The sequence below is a fragment of the Mesoplodon densirostris genome, chromosome 4, assembly GCF_025265405.1.
Source record: "Mesoplodon densirostris isolate mMesDen1 chromosome 4, mMesDen1 primary haplotype, whole genome shotgun sequence".
NCBI lineage: Eukaryota > Metazoa > Chordata > Mammalia > Artiodactyla > Ziphiidae > Mesoplodon > Mesoplodon densirostris.
In genome coordinates this window covers 148,587,514-148,600,978 of record NC_082664.1, presented here as the reverse complement: position 1 = coordinate 148,600,978, position 13,465 = coordinate 148,587,514, and positions in this window count along the sequence as shown.

Here is a 13,465-nt window from a genome sequence, read left to right as displayed (position 1 = left end):
TTCTCCTTCCGGCGGAAAAGAGTTCTTTCCGCTTCCCGGGGCGCCGGGAGGAAGTCCCGCCCCTCGCAGTAGCGTGAGGTGGCGGGTCGCGTCGAGGCGCCGCGGACAGGCGCGGGGAGAACGAAGTGCTTGACGCTTTCTGGGAGGTCTGCTGTACGCCGGGTAGGGTGGTCTAGAGGAGCTAGGGACGCGGGTTGGGGGAGGGGTGTGTTTGTTGTTGGGTCCACGGCCGGAGAGGCCTGGGAGTCGTTCAGTGGGGCTTGAGAGAGCGGCTTGGAGACTCCATCTATTCGGAAAACAACCCACTTCTCCCACGGGGATCCTCCGGGGAATCAAGGCCCGCTACCCACCCCAGCTGCCCGTGTTTCTGGCATTGCTCCACCTGCCCCTTGCTGTATTTAGTTTATTACTGTCTTTCGTTTATCTGTGTAGCCCCATATCTTGCCGCAATAATGGCTCCATTTGCTGAACGTTGGCTGTGCATCTCACAGCAGTAGCTCATAAGCGCCTGGTAATTCTTGATTAGTAGGACTGTTGAAGCTCACTCATTCCTTTACCACCGCCGGGATTGAGCGCCTACGTAGTCCTGGGCTGATCTATGGATATGGCAGTCTTTGGGTTGGGAAGGTAAATTAGAAATTAAAATTGCTGTTGTCTTAGTTTCCTAGGGCTGTCATAACGGAGTGACACACATTGGGTGCCTTAAAACAACAGGTATTTTCTCACAGTTCTGGAGGCTGGAAGTCCGAAATAAAGGTGTCAGCAGGATCATGTTTCCTCTGAGACTAGGTAAAACCCTTCCTTGCCCCTTCTTAGTTTCTGGTGCTGTCCAGCAATCCTTGGTGTTCTTTGGCTTGTACCTGCCTTCCTCCAGTCTCTTAACTCTGTTCTCATGTGGTGCTCTGTGTCTCATCTCTTAAAGGAACACTAGTCCCGTTAGATAAAGGGCCCATCCTACTCTAGTATGACCTGATCTTAACTAACTACATCTTCAGTGACACTATTTCCAGATAAAGTCACATTCTAAGGTCCAGGAAGGACATGAATGGGGTGGGGGTGGGGGGAATGTGACACTGTACAACCCAGTATAGCTGTCAAAGAGCTTAAGAAGTAGTCAAGCCAGACGCTGACAATAAATAGCTGTAGTACAAGTGAATTCAAATATAATCTCATTGGATCTGAGAAGTTTTCATGGACATTTGGGCTATCCCCTTGATAGGTGGGTATGATTTGGATGTGCCATCATAGACAGCATGCTAGGCAAACAGACATCACAGACAAGCACAGGTTGGAATGTAAAAAGAAGTTAGGTTAAAGCAGGAGGGATCTTGAATGCAGGCTGGAGTTTGGAGTCTGTATTGTATATAAAATGAATAAATTGAGTGCAGGGGGGTTGTGCTTTGAAGATTAATTAGCAGCTTGGGCCAGACTTACTTTGTGTTACTTATTCCAGTTTAAGAAGTCGTAAACCCTATCGTCTGAGCATACCCTGTGCTTTTTCATCCTGGTGTCCCTGATCATGCTGTCCTTTATTCCTGGAATGCTGCTTTCAAGCTGCATGATTTTTACTTGTTGATTTTTTTTGTCATGGAAATTGTGGTGTGAAATGAGGTGGGAGAGGAGAGTTGTTCAACTTTAAAACATTTTTTAAAATTGAAGTATAGTTGATTTACAATGTTCTGTTCGTTTCAGGTGTACAGCAAAGTGATTAATATATATATTCATGTATTCTTTTTCAGATTCTTTTCCACTGTAGGTTATTACAAGTTATTGAATGTAGTTCTCTGTGCTATACAGTAGGTCCTTGTTGTTTACCTATTTTATATATAGTAGCAGTGTGTATGTTAATCCCAGCCTCCTAATGTATCCTTCCCCCCCCTTTCCCCTTTGGTAATCATAAATTTGTTTTCTATGTTTGTGTCTATTTCTCTTTTGTAAATAAGTTCATTTGTATCAGTTTTTTAGATTCTACATATAAGTGATATCATATGATATTTGTCTTTCTCTGTCTGACTGACTTCACTTAGTATGATAATCTCTAAGTCTATCCATGTTGCTGCCACACATGGTGTTATTTCTTTCTTTTTTATGGCTGAGTAATATTCCATAGATATATGTATGTATATATATATATATATATATGCCACATCTTCTTTATCCATTCATCTGTCAACAGGCATTTAGGTTGCTTCCAAGTCTTGGCTATTATAAATAGTGCTGCTGTGAACATTGGTGTGCATGTATCTTTTAGAATCAGAGTTTTTGACTTTTCTGGATATATGCCCAGGAGTGGGATTGCTGGATCATATGGTAACTCTATTTTTAGTTTTTTAAGGAACCTCCAGACTGTTCTCCATAGTGGCTTCACCAATTTACATTCCCTCTAACAGTATAGGAGGGTTCCCTTTTCTCCACACCCTCTCCAGCATTTATGATTTGTAGACTTTTTGATGATGGCCATTCTGACCTGTGTGAAGTGATACCTCATTGTAGTTCAACTTATTTTGTATTGTTAGCATCCCCCTGATAGAAAAACCTGATAAATACAGCACAAGGGGAAGAAAAAAAAAATGCTAGAGACCAAACTCACATAGATACAAAGCTCTAAAGTAAAATATTAGCAAATTCAATCCTGCAATTCATTTGGAACAAGAAAGCACTTATGAAATGATTTAATATTAGAAAATCTGGGACTTCCCTGGTGGTCCAGTGGTTAAGACTCTGCCTTCCAATGCAGGAGGCACGAGTTTGATCCCTGGTCGGGGAACTAAGATCCCACATGCTGCAGGGTGCGGCCAAAACCTGAAAAAAACAAGAAAAAGAAAGAAAGAAAGAAAAAAATCTGTTGCTATAAATCATTTGTATAGTTTAGAGGTTTAAAAATTGTATGATCATCTCAACTGATAAAATGTTTTCTGAAAAAATTCAGTATCTACTTAAAACACTTTCAGCAAAATGGGAATGGATAAATAACAGTTGATAAAAGGCACCATAAATCTATAGTAAATATTGTACAGAACGATGAAACATTAGAGAAATTCCCATTAAAGTCAGGGAAAAATAGATACCCACTTTCACTGCTAATTTCAACATGGTGTTAGATTTTCTAGCCAATGCAACAAAACAAGAAAAAGATAAAAAAGATTAGGAAAGGAAGAAGCAAAAATATTATTTCAGATGATGTGATTTTCTCTCTAGAAAATGCAAGAGAATGAAATGACAAACTATTAAAACTAATTAAATGGTTCAGCAAAGTGGCTAAATCAACATATAAAAACTTAAAATTTTCTTATATACCAGTAATAAAATAGAAAAAAAAGGAACCTATCAGAATACACTGAGCAAAAGATGTACAAGAATTTTATGGGAAATATGAAATATTATTGAAAGACATGAAAGACTTAAGTAAGTGGAGATTTTCATGTTCCAGGATGAGAAAATTCAGTGTATTAAAGATAAAAGTTTATGACAAAAATTTTTGAAACAGTGCCTATCAAAATACTGATAGGCTCTTCAAATAACTTTATTTGGTCAAAGTATATTATTCTTTTGATACACTCCCAAGTGCCATTTATTGATATTTTATTTAGAATATATCTCTTATTAGTGAGATTGGTATGTAGGTTTTTTTGGTACTATGTTAATTGTATGTTGGTATTTAAAATTATATGAGATCCCTTAAAATAAATTAGGGAGCATTTCACATTTTTCTATGGTCTGAAATAATTTAAGCAACTTTAGAATTATCTGCTCTTTTAAGACTGAATAGAGAACTTCGTTGTGAAACTATGTTACGTGAAGCATTATTATATGTGAATTTTAAACAAGGTGTCTACTCTCTTCTATGATAATTGAATTACTCATCTTTTCTACTTTTTCTGGATCAATTATAATTTGCTTGGAAGTCATCCATTTCCAGAAGGTTTTTCAAATTAGTTGTCATTGTGCTAGACATAGAATTCTCTTATGATTTAAAAAATCTGTTCTGCACATGTGGCTGTTTACTTTTCTCATTCCTAACCTTACATAATTTTGCTTTCTTTTTTTCTAAGTCAGGCTCACAAGGGATTTGTCTATTTTGTTGCACTTGTCAAAGAACGAGCTTTGGAGTTTGTTTTTCTGCTATTCTATTTTTCAATTTTAGTTTTTGTGATAATTCTTCTTCCTACTCTCTTTTGTTGTTCTTTTCTAACTTCTAAATATGGATCTAAGATTTTTAATCTTTTGTTTTTTGGTTTTGTTGTTATTGTTTTTTATATGTATTTATTTATTTTGGCTGCTCTGGGTCTTAGTTGTGGCATGCTGACTCTTAGTTGTGTCACGCATGTGGGATCTAGTTCCCTGACCAGGGCTCGAACCCGGGCCCCCTGCATTGGGAGTGTGGAGTCTTACCCATTGGAACACCAGGGAAGTCCCTTTAATCTTTTGTTTTTAATGAAGACATCTTAAGGCCATAAATCTGAATACATAAATCTGAATACAGCTTGTGTTGTGTTCTATAGCTTTTAAAGTATTCTCTTTTTCATTCCTCTTTACATATGTTGTAATTTTGCTTGTAATTTTCTCTTTGATCCAAGGTTTATCCAGGACTTGGTATCATTAAAAAAATTTTTTAATCATCTTTTTATTTTTTCTAGTTTTAGTATGATCAGAGAATTAGGTTCTGTACTTTTTTTTTTTTTTTTTTTTTTGCGGTATGCGGGCCTCTCACTGTTGTGGCCTCTCCCGTTGCGGAGCACAGACTCCGGACGTGCAGGCTCAGTGGCCATGGCTCACGGGCGCAGCCGCTCCGCGGCATGTGGGATCTTCCCGGACCGGGGCACGAACCCATGTCCCCTGCATCGGCAGGCGGACTCTCAACCACTGCACCACCAGGGAAGCCCGGTTCTGTACTTTTTAAATTAAGGTTTTCTTCTTTGTCAAGAACATAGTCAATGTTTACATATTCCATGGATACTTAAAATATGCATATTTTCTACTTATATTTGGAAAATTCTGTGTTTCTATTATATCAGTGTATTGGTTTTAGTATTCAAATTTATTGATTGCAGAATTCAATTCTCTGATATATTTCCTAAATCAGTCTAATTCTAAAAGAGGTGTGATTGAAAATTCCAACTTAAATGTATTTTAAACTAGTTTTTCTTGCATTTCCAAAAGGTAGGTTTATGTATTCAATTGCTATGTCTTTGGTTTGTACAGGACTATGACTGCTCTATCCTTTTTGTAAATTGTGCCTTTTATAAATTAATTTTTATCCTATTTAGTGCTTTCAATTTATATATAACCAATATACCCTTATCTGATGTTAATGTTACTGTTCCTTCTTGGTTCTCTTTACCTCTGTCTGATTTCTCTTGGCTTACCTCTTTATTTTCAGTCTTTCATTTTACTTTATTTCATTTCTAGTAAAAAAATTTATAGATATAACAAATGAGCAATTTGAATTTTCTTTTTCACCTAGAGAGTTAAGGTACCATGCCGAAGCCAGCTATTGTGATGAGCAGATCATCAGATCCATGGTGGCTTAGAGCTGGGATACTTTTCTGTTGCAAAAAAAAATTTATATTAAGATAAACAGTAGTTTACAGTTTAGCTTGTGATATCACTATTGTAAAATATCATTAAGTACAAAAAATAGCCTAGAACTATAGCCATCAAAATCTTGACAACAGACTTCTCAGGCTGCTCAGTAATAAAAAACAAATGAACTATTGTTAGGATTATTTACATGCTATATGGAATTAACCAAGGACCAAAAGCCTGTCATCTCCTTAGCTAGAAACAGTGTACCAATGCTCACAACCCCCTCCCCTTTATCTCAATACATTTGGTAGCTTGATGCTATAAAAAAAAAACACCCAGCTAACTCCTTTTAGATATGTTTCTGAAAGGGAAAGGGGACATCAAGAAAAGTCTCAAGTAGAACAGCCAAATCAAACAGAATTGCTAACCAGTTAGAACTTCCTTGTGACTCCAACAGCTGCACATGTGTGTCCTCTAGTGCTAGGTAAATGAGCAGGACTGCAGGAGCATAGATGCTCCTGATAAAGTGACTGGACATCTTTTTCTTCTTCTGAGTGGCTGTTGCCCACTGTGAACTCTCATAGTAAACTAATCGGCCCCCTGTATTCTATTCCTTTCCAATTGTCCACATAAATGGACACACCTAGACTCACTCACAGATGCTATGACCCCTGAAGACAAAAATCTGGCTTTTTAAAAAAAACTCTGTACCTTCCATATCACTTAGCTTTGAAAAGCCATCACCCAGACATTGTTGCTGAATTTGAAAGAACAGAGTTACATGAAGAAAACTTGTTGAAAGTCCTCAAAAACAAAAAGGAAGGCCTAAATGATGGAAAGGTGCATCAAGGCCTTGAACATGAGGATTCAATACTATAAAGATGTGATTTCTCCTGAAGATACTGCAATATTTTTTCTATCAGTTACTCTCATTTTATCAATTACTGTCATTATGCTTATATCAATTTTCCAGGAGAACATTTCACACTTTCCCCTCTCTCTTCAGAACTCTCCCCACCTCCTCGATTTCTTATTGATAATATAGAAGCAATCAGGAGATAACTCCACACTCAGTCCTCCCTCTGCCCCCATTTGCCTACCTTCCCAAATCTGTCCCATATAATCTCTCCCGTTAGTATGGATCAGTCTGGGCTCTTATTTACACCCAGTCCCTCCATCTGCGAACTAGATTCCGTCTCCTCTCAACCACTCTAAGGAGACTGTGATCCTGCCATTATTCCTCTCTTCTCTGAATTGTCCACTTTTCCCTCTCTACTGGATGATTCCTGTTAGTTTACAGATAGATTATAATAACTGCTTTCATTTACAAAGATACCCCTCCCTTGACCCAATATCGTATTGCAGCCCCTACTCCATTTCTCTGCTTTCATTTACAGCAATACTCCTTGAAATTATAGTTCATTGTATTTATTTTCTCATCTTCTATTGTCCTTAACCCCCTCCCATCTGATTTTCATCCCCACCATAGCAAACCATTCTTGTTATGCCTCCCATAATCTCTTTTTTTGTTTGTTTTTAAATTATTTATTTATTTTTGGCTGCATTGGGTCTTCGTTGCTGTGCACGGGCTTTCTCTAGTTGCGGCAAGCGGGGGCTACTCTTCATTGCAGTGCACGGGCTTCTTATTGCAGTGGCTTCTCTTGTTGCGGAGCACGGGCTCTAGGCGCGCGGACTTCAGTAGTTGTAGCACACGGGCTCAGTAGTTGTGGTGCACGAGCTTAGTTGCTCCGTGGCATATGGGATCTTCCCAGACCAGAGCTTGAACCTGTGTCCCCTGCATTGACAGGCAGATTCTTAACCACTGTGCCACCAGGGAAGTCCGGCTCCCATAATCTCTTAATCTTGACATTGAAAAATGTCAGACAATTCATGGTCTTCATCTTATTCCTTTTCCCAGCAGCGTTTGAAACAGCTAATCTCTCACCCACTTCCTGACATTCTCTTCAGTTGTTCCCAGGGCACCACACTCTCCTCGTTTTTCTCCTACCTTGCTGGCTGACCTTTCTCAGTTTCCTTTGCTTAATTCTCCTCCTCCTTTTCCTCCCAACCCTTAATCTTAGAATACCCCAGGGTACAGTCCTTTTTCCTTTCTACACTGACATTCCAGTTGGTTTCCTCCCATGTAATGACTTTAATCATCTCTATTTTAGTGCACCTCAAATTAACTCTTTAGTCTTGGCAGTTCCCTAGAACTCCACACTCATCCAGACATTAACCTCACTTCTCCGATTGATGGGTTTTTAAAAAAATATTTATTTTTTTATTTGGTCTTAGTTGCGGCTCGTGGCCTCCTTAGTTGCGGCAGGCAGGCTTCTTAGTTGCGGCTTGAGGGCTCCTTAGTTGCAGCACATGGACTCCTTAGTTGTGGCATGCGAATTCTTAGTTGCGGCATGCATGTGGGATCTAGTTCCCTGACCAGGGATTGAACCTGGGCCCCCTGCATTGGGAGTGTGGAGTCTTAACCACTGCACCACCAGGGAAGTCCCTCTGATTGATGTTTAATACATATCTCAAACTTAACAGGTCTAAAATTAAACTCTTGACTTCCACCACTCTCAAACCTGCTCTTCCCATAGTATTCCTCCTCTTATGATACCAGCATTCACCCAGTCACTCAGGCCAGAAACTTTGGAGTCATCTTTGATGCCTCTTTTTCAGACACATTCTACATCAAACCTATGAGCAAATGAGTTCTACTTTAAAATATATATACTGAATCTGATCACTTTTTTCCCCCAATATAATTACTAACCTAGTCCTAGCTACCAACCTCTTTGCCTGGATTGCTGGCTGAACATCCTAACTGGACTCTGTTTCTACCCTCATCTCTCTCTACCACACAGAAACCAGAATAATCCTACTGAATCACCAGTCATTCTCCTGTCCCAAACTGCCCAGTGACTATTCATCACACTTTAAAATAAAATCCTATGTCCCTACCATGGGCTGCAAGGCCCAATGAGATCTCTGCCCCAGTCTGCTTCTCCAACTCATCTCCTACTACTGTCCCCTTTGCTCTCACCACTTCAGCCATTCTAGCTTTCTTATTCCTCAAATATGCCAACTGTGTTCCTACCTCGGTGCCTTTGTACTTGCTATTCTCTCTGCCTGGAACTACCACCCCCTAAAATGTATGTGTGACTTGCCCCCTCACTTCATTCTGAGGTAGGGTTACCAGATACAATACAGGATGCTCAGTTACATTTGAATTTCAGATAAACTTAGTATGTATGTTTTGAATATTTGTTATCTGAAGTTCAAATCATACTGGATGTCTTGTATTTTTATTTGCTAAATCTGCCTTTTCTGGAGCTTTTATTGTTTTAGTTCATGGAAGGGGCTGCCTGTTCCTGGCTCCTCCCTCAGTCTCAGCTTTCCCACTGGCACAAGCCTGTGCCTCAGGTGTTAAAACACAATCCCTAAGGCATATATTTGGTTCAGTTACTTTGTGGATCCCAGGGCTTCAATTCTCATTGTTGTAGCCTCTTTATTTAGGGCACCTGAATATTCTCTCTGAGCAGGACCTTATGGGGCTTTCTCCCATAAGAGGGGACAGACACCCCCTATGTATTCCAGCGGCCTCTTGTTTGTAGAAAAACTTTAGTGTCCTACACCTTCCCCAAGTTCCAAAAAATAAATTTAATCAGAGAAGTGAGAAAATGCAGAAACAAAAGAAAACAGTCAAGCAAGACAAAATAATAATAGTTTAGCCATTAAACAAAGTCAAGGACCTTTAGTTCTTCCTCAAGGTCTATAGATAATATTCTGAGCCAAATCCTTTGAGCTGCTTTGCAAATACTGAAACCCCCACCAGGTGGAAGAAGTTAACTGTATGCTGAACACAAGCACATAGACCCCAGACCGGTTGGAACCAGAAGGTTGATGATGTTGACTCCCAATTACCTCACCATCAACCAATCAGAAGAATGTCCACAATTGATCACACACCCTGCAACCCCCCTCCCTCACCCTGTCTTTAAAAACCTTTCCCTGAAAGCCATCGGGGAGTTTGGGTCTTTTGAGCATTAGCTACCTGGACACCTTGCTTGGTGCCCTGCAATAAATGCTACATTTTTCCTTCATCGCAATCTGGTGTGATAGATTGGCTTTACTGCGTTCTGGCCAGCAGATCCAAGTTTGGTTTGGTAGCATATACATTATATATACATACACACATACATATACACACATGTTTTAGTATATATTTATTTATATTTATATAAAAGAGAAGCAGTCGGGATATATATATATATGTATATATTGGAAGCAATCAGGATAGAGAGGGAGAGAGAGAGAACCAACTCTCTATATATTTAAAGCCTTCTGCTTTCAGACTGAACTATGTGTTTAGTTTTGGGGTTTTTTTTTTTTTTTACTATATTACTTTTTAAAAAAATTATTTATTTATTTTTGGCTTCGCTGGGTCTTCGTTGCTGCGCGCGGGCTTTCTCTAGTTGCAGTGAGTGGGGGGCTACTCTTCCTTGCAGTGTGCAGGCTTCTCATTGCAGTGGCTTCTCTTGTTGCAGAGCACAGGCTCTAGGTGCACAGGCTTCAGTAGTTGTGGCACGTGGGCTCAGTAGTTGTGGCATGCGGGCTCTAGAGCACAGGCTCAGTAGTTGTGGCACACAGGCTTAGTTGTTCGCGGCATGTGGGGTCTTCCCAGACCAGGGCTTGAACCCGTGTACCTTGCGTTGGCAGGTGGATTCTTAACCACTGTGCCACCAGGGAAGCCCTGTTTTTTTTTTTTAATATTTATGTATTTATTTACTTATTTGGCTGCACCGGCTCTTAGTTGCCACATGTGGGATATTTTTAGTTGTGGCACGTGGGATCTTTAGTTGTGGCATGCAAGATCTTTAGTTGCGGCATGTGGTCTCTTAGTTGTGGCATGTGGGATCTAGTTCCCTGACCAGGGATCGAACCCGCGCTCCCTGCATTGAGAGAGTGGAGTCTTAGCCCCTGGACCACCAGGGAAGTCCCTAGTTTTTAAAAAGTATTGTATCTAGCATTTCAGTATGTAAGAAAAGGGAGATTTCATTTCCACATGAGTTCATCCTGCCATCTTTTTTTTTTTTTTTTTTTTGGCGGTACGCGGGCCTCTCACTGTTGTGGCCTCTCCCGTTGCGGAGCACAGGCTCCGGACGCACAGGCTCAGCGGCCATGGCTCACGGGCCCAGCCGCTCCACGGCATGTGGGATCCTCTCAGACCAGGGCACGAACCCGCGTCCCCTGCATCAGCAGGCGGACTCCCAACCACTGCGCCACCAGGGAAGCCCCATCCTGCCATCTTGTCCCATAGTTGACAATTAATTGATAATACATCTCCCCACTGCCACTCATTCCATCTCTATTTCTATGTCTATTTCTGTCTGTCCTTCAAAGTTCATTGAACTTTGATGTGTGTCATCTGTCTCCATCTCTCTTCTGCATAACCTTGTTAAGATTACTGATTAATGACACCAAGGTCTAAATGTACAGGCAGTCCCTCACATCATGTTTATGATTTCACAGTTTACTTTGGCAAAAACAGTTTAGCATATAACTGGAATTGTATTCTAAGGAGTCACAAGGAAATTTGCGTGGAGTCATGGATTTTCCAATGGTAAAGATTATGTTCCTTCTTTATATATTTCAGGTGTCCTGGGAAAGAACTTTGTAATGATGAAATAAAATCCATATTTTATGGCAAAATGAGAATAATTTAAACATAAAAGTTTTCTTTGCCCATTTGGGCATCCTCTCTTCCCTTTAGTGTGTGTTATGCATCTACATTAACCAGACCCTCTTAGGAGATAACATTCCTCCTTAATCTTGCAAGGGGTCACAATGACCCACGACCCACTGCTCACTTCATATGTGTACATCTGGATTGTGTAAGCTGTAAATGATACATTTGATGTATAACCCCCTTTGTCTCAAAAACTTATATAACTGTGCTTTGACCTCTTACGGGGGAACAGTTCTCAGAGATTTCTCAAAGACTCTCAGGTTATAATCTTCAAGTTGACTGGAATAAAATTTTCCATTTCTTTCTTAGTTCGACTATTGATTTTTTAAAAAATTGACAGTAGGTTCCTAAAGCCCAGGTCCACTATCTCTTTGCTTTCCCTTTTTCCCTGCCAGAGATCACACCCGCCTCCTCACACCCTACCTTTAGGCTGCCCACCTAGTTCTGAGTTATCAGGAGTGGATGGGGTCAGAGGACTTGCTAGGGCTCTTGCAATGGAGGGAAGAAAGATGTCTCCTTTTACTCGAAATTAGGAAGCCGGAGGGTGAGTACAATAAGGTTTGAGAACAGGAAGCAAAATATTTCCATCCACCTTAGCTCTGGTCAGTCCCCCCAAGGATAGCCAATTGGAAGACAGGATTTCCAGGACCGGAAGCGCAAGGGCCAATCAGATCGCGGCCAGGCGGCCCTTGTCCTCTAAGGGGCTTCCCTCAATTTCCCCGCTAAAGAAGGTCCAGGTTAGAACCAGCACTGCTTAGCTCCCTCACTGGGCTTTTCTTTCTCCACATCCCTGCCTCCTTCCCTGCTCAAGTGGTAAGTTTTGAGCTCCTCTGATACACCTCCCTTTCTTCCTCCTTTGTAACTCATAGAATTTCAGAGTCGTGAAAGAAACCTTAGCATCAAGGTCGAAAGTCTTGCTTTACAGATAGCAAAACAGAAAAGCAGAGTGTTGTTATCTCTACTGTCTTACCTGCGTGAGCTTCGTGGAAACTCCCATGATTCGTTATCTGTACATTTTAGTCAGTGTTTGGACTCTGATTTCTCTCAATGCTAAACTGAGTCTGAGAGCAAGGGTGACACCTTGACGAGAAGAGGAGGTGATAACAGGTTTCCCGTGTGACGAATACAGGGGACAACTCCTGGATGCTTGGTGTGTGATGGTTTTTAAATCAATTCAAGACACCTGTGTAAACATAAGGGCGTTAGGGAGACAAGAGAAAGGAGACCCACTTTGACAGCAGGTGCTGTCATTGGAAGAGCATTCTTGGGTGAATCACTTAAATGCGTGATGTTAAAGAAAGGGATGTACAATCCTCGGCAAGTGCCTCCTCCTGCCTCACCTCACCTGGACAGTAATAATGCTGCAGTGAACATTGGGGAACATATATCTTTTCTAATTAGTTTTCTTTTTCTTCAGATAAATACCCTGCTAGATCATATGGTAGTTCTATTTTTAGTTTTTTTGAGGAACCTCCATAATGTTCTCCATAGTGGCTGCACTAATTTACATTCCCACCAACAGTGCACAGGCTTCCCTTTTCTCCACATCCTCGCCAACACTTGTCTCTTGTCTTTTTGATAACAGCCATTCTAGCAGGCTTGAGGTGGTATCTCACTGTGGTCTTGATTTGCATTTCCATGGAGATTCGCGATGTTGAGCATCTTTTCATGTGTCTGTTGGACATCTGTATGTCGTCTTTGGAAAAATGTCTATTCAGGTCCTCTGCCCATTTTTTAATCAGGTTGTTTGTTTTTTTGATTTGATGTGTATGAGTTCTTTGTATATTTTGGATATTAACCCCTTATCAGATATATCATTTGCAAATATCTTCTCCCATTCTACTGATTTAATTTCAGCACTAGTTTTAACTTTCAGGAGGTTTTGTCCTCTGTTACTCTTTCATAACATCCTGTTACTGTTTTAAGGGTGCAATTTTCTCCGTGTGTGTATATGTGCATGTGTGTGTGCATATGCATGCATGTTCTCTCCTGTTCCCTGAATTGTTGTTTTCAGTCTTTATATTGGAAGCTTCTTCATTGTCTGGGGGAATCTTGACTGTACATATTTAAGAATGAGCTAGTTATGAGCTCTCTGTACTTTGGTGAGATGTGTCATTGGGCCAAGATGATGGGACAGGAATGCTGACATTCTGAATGGAAGAAGGCAGGGTATTTTCTATGGAGCCATCA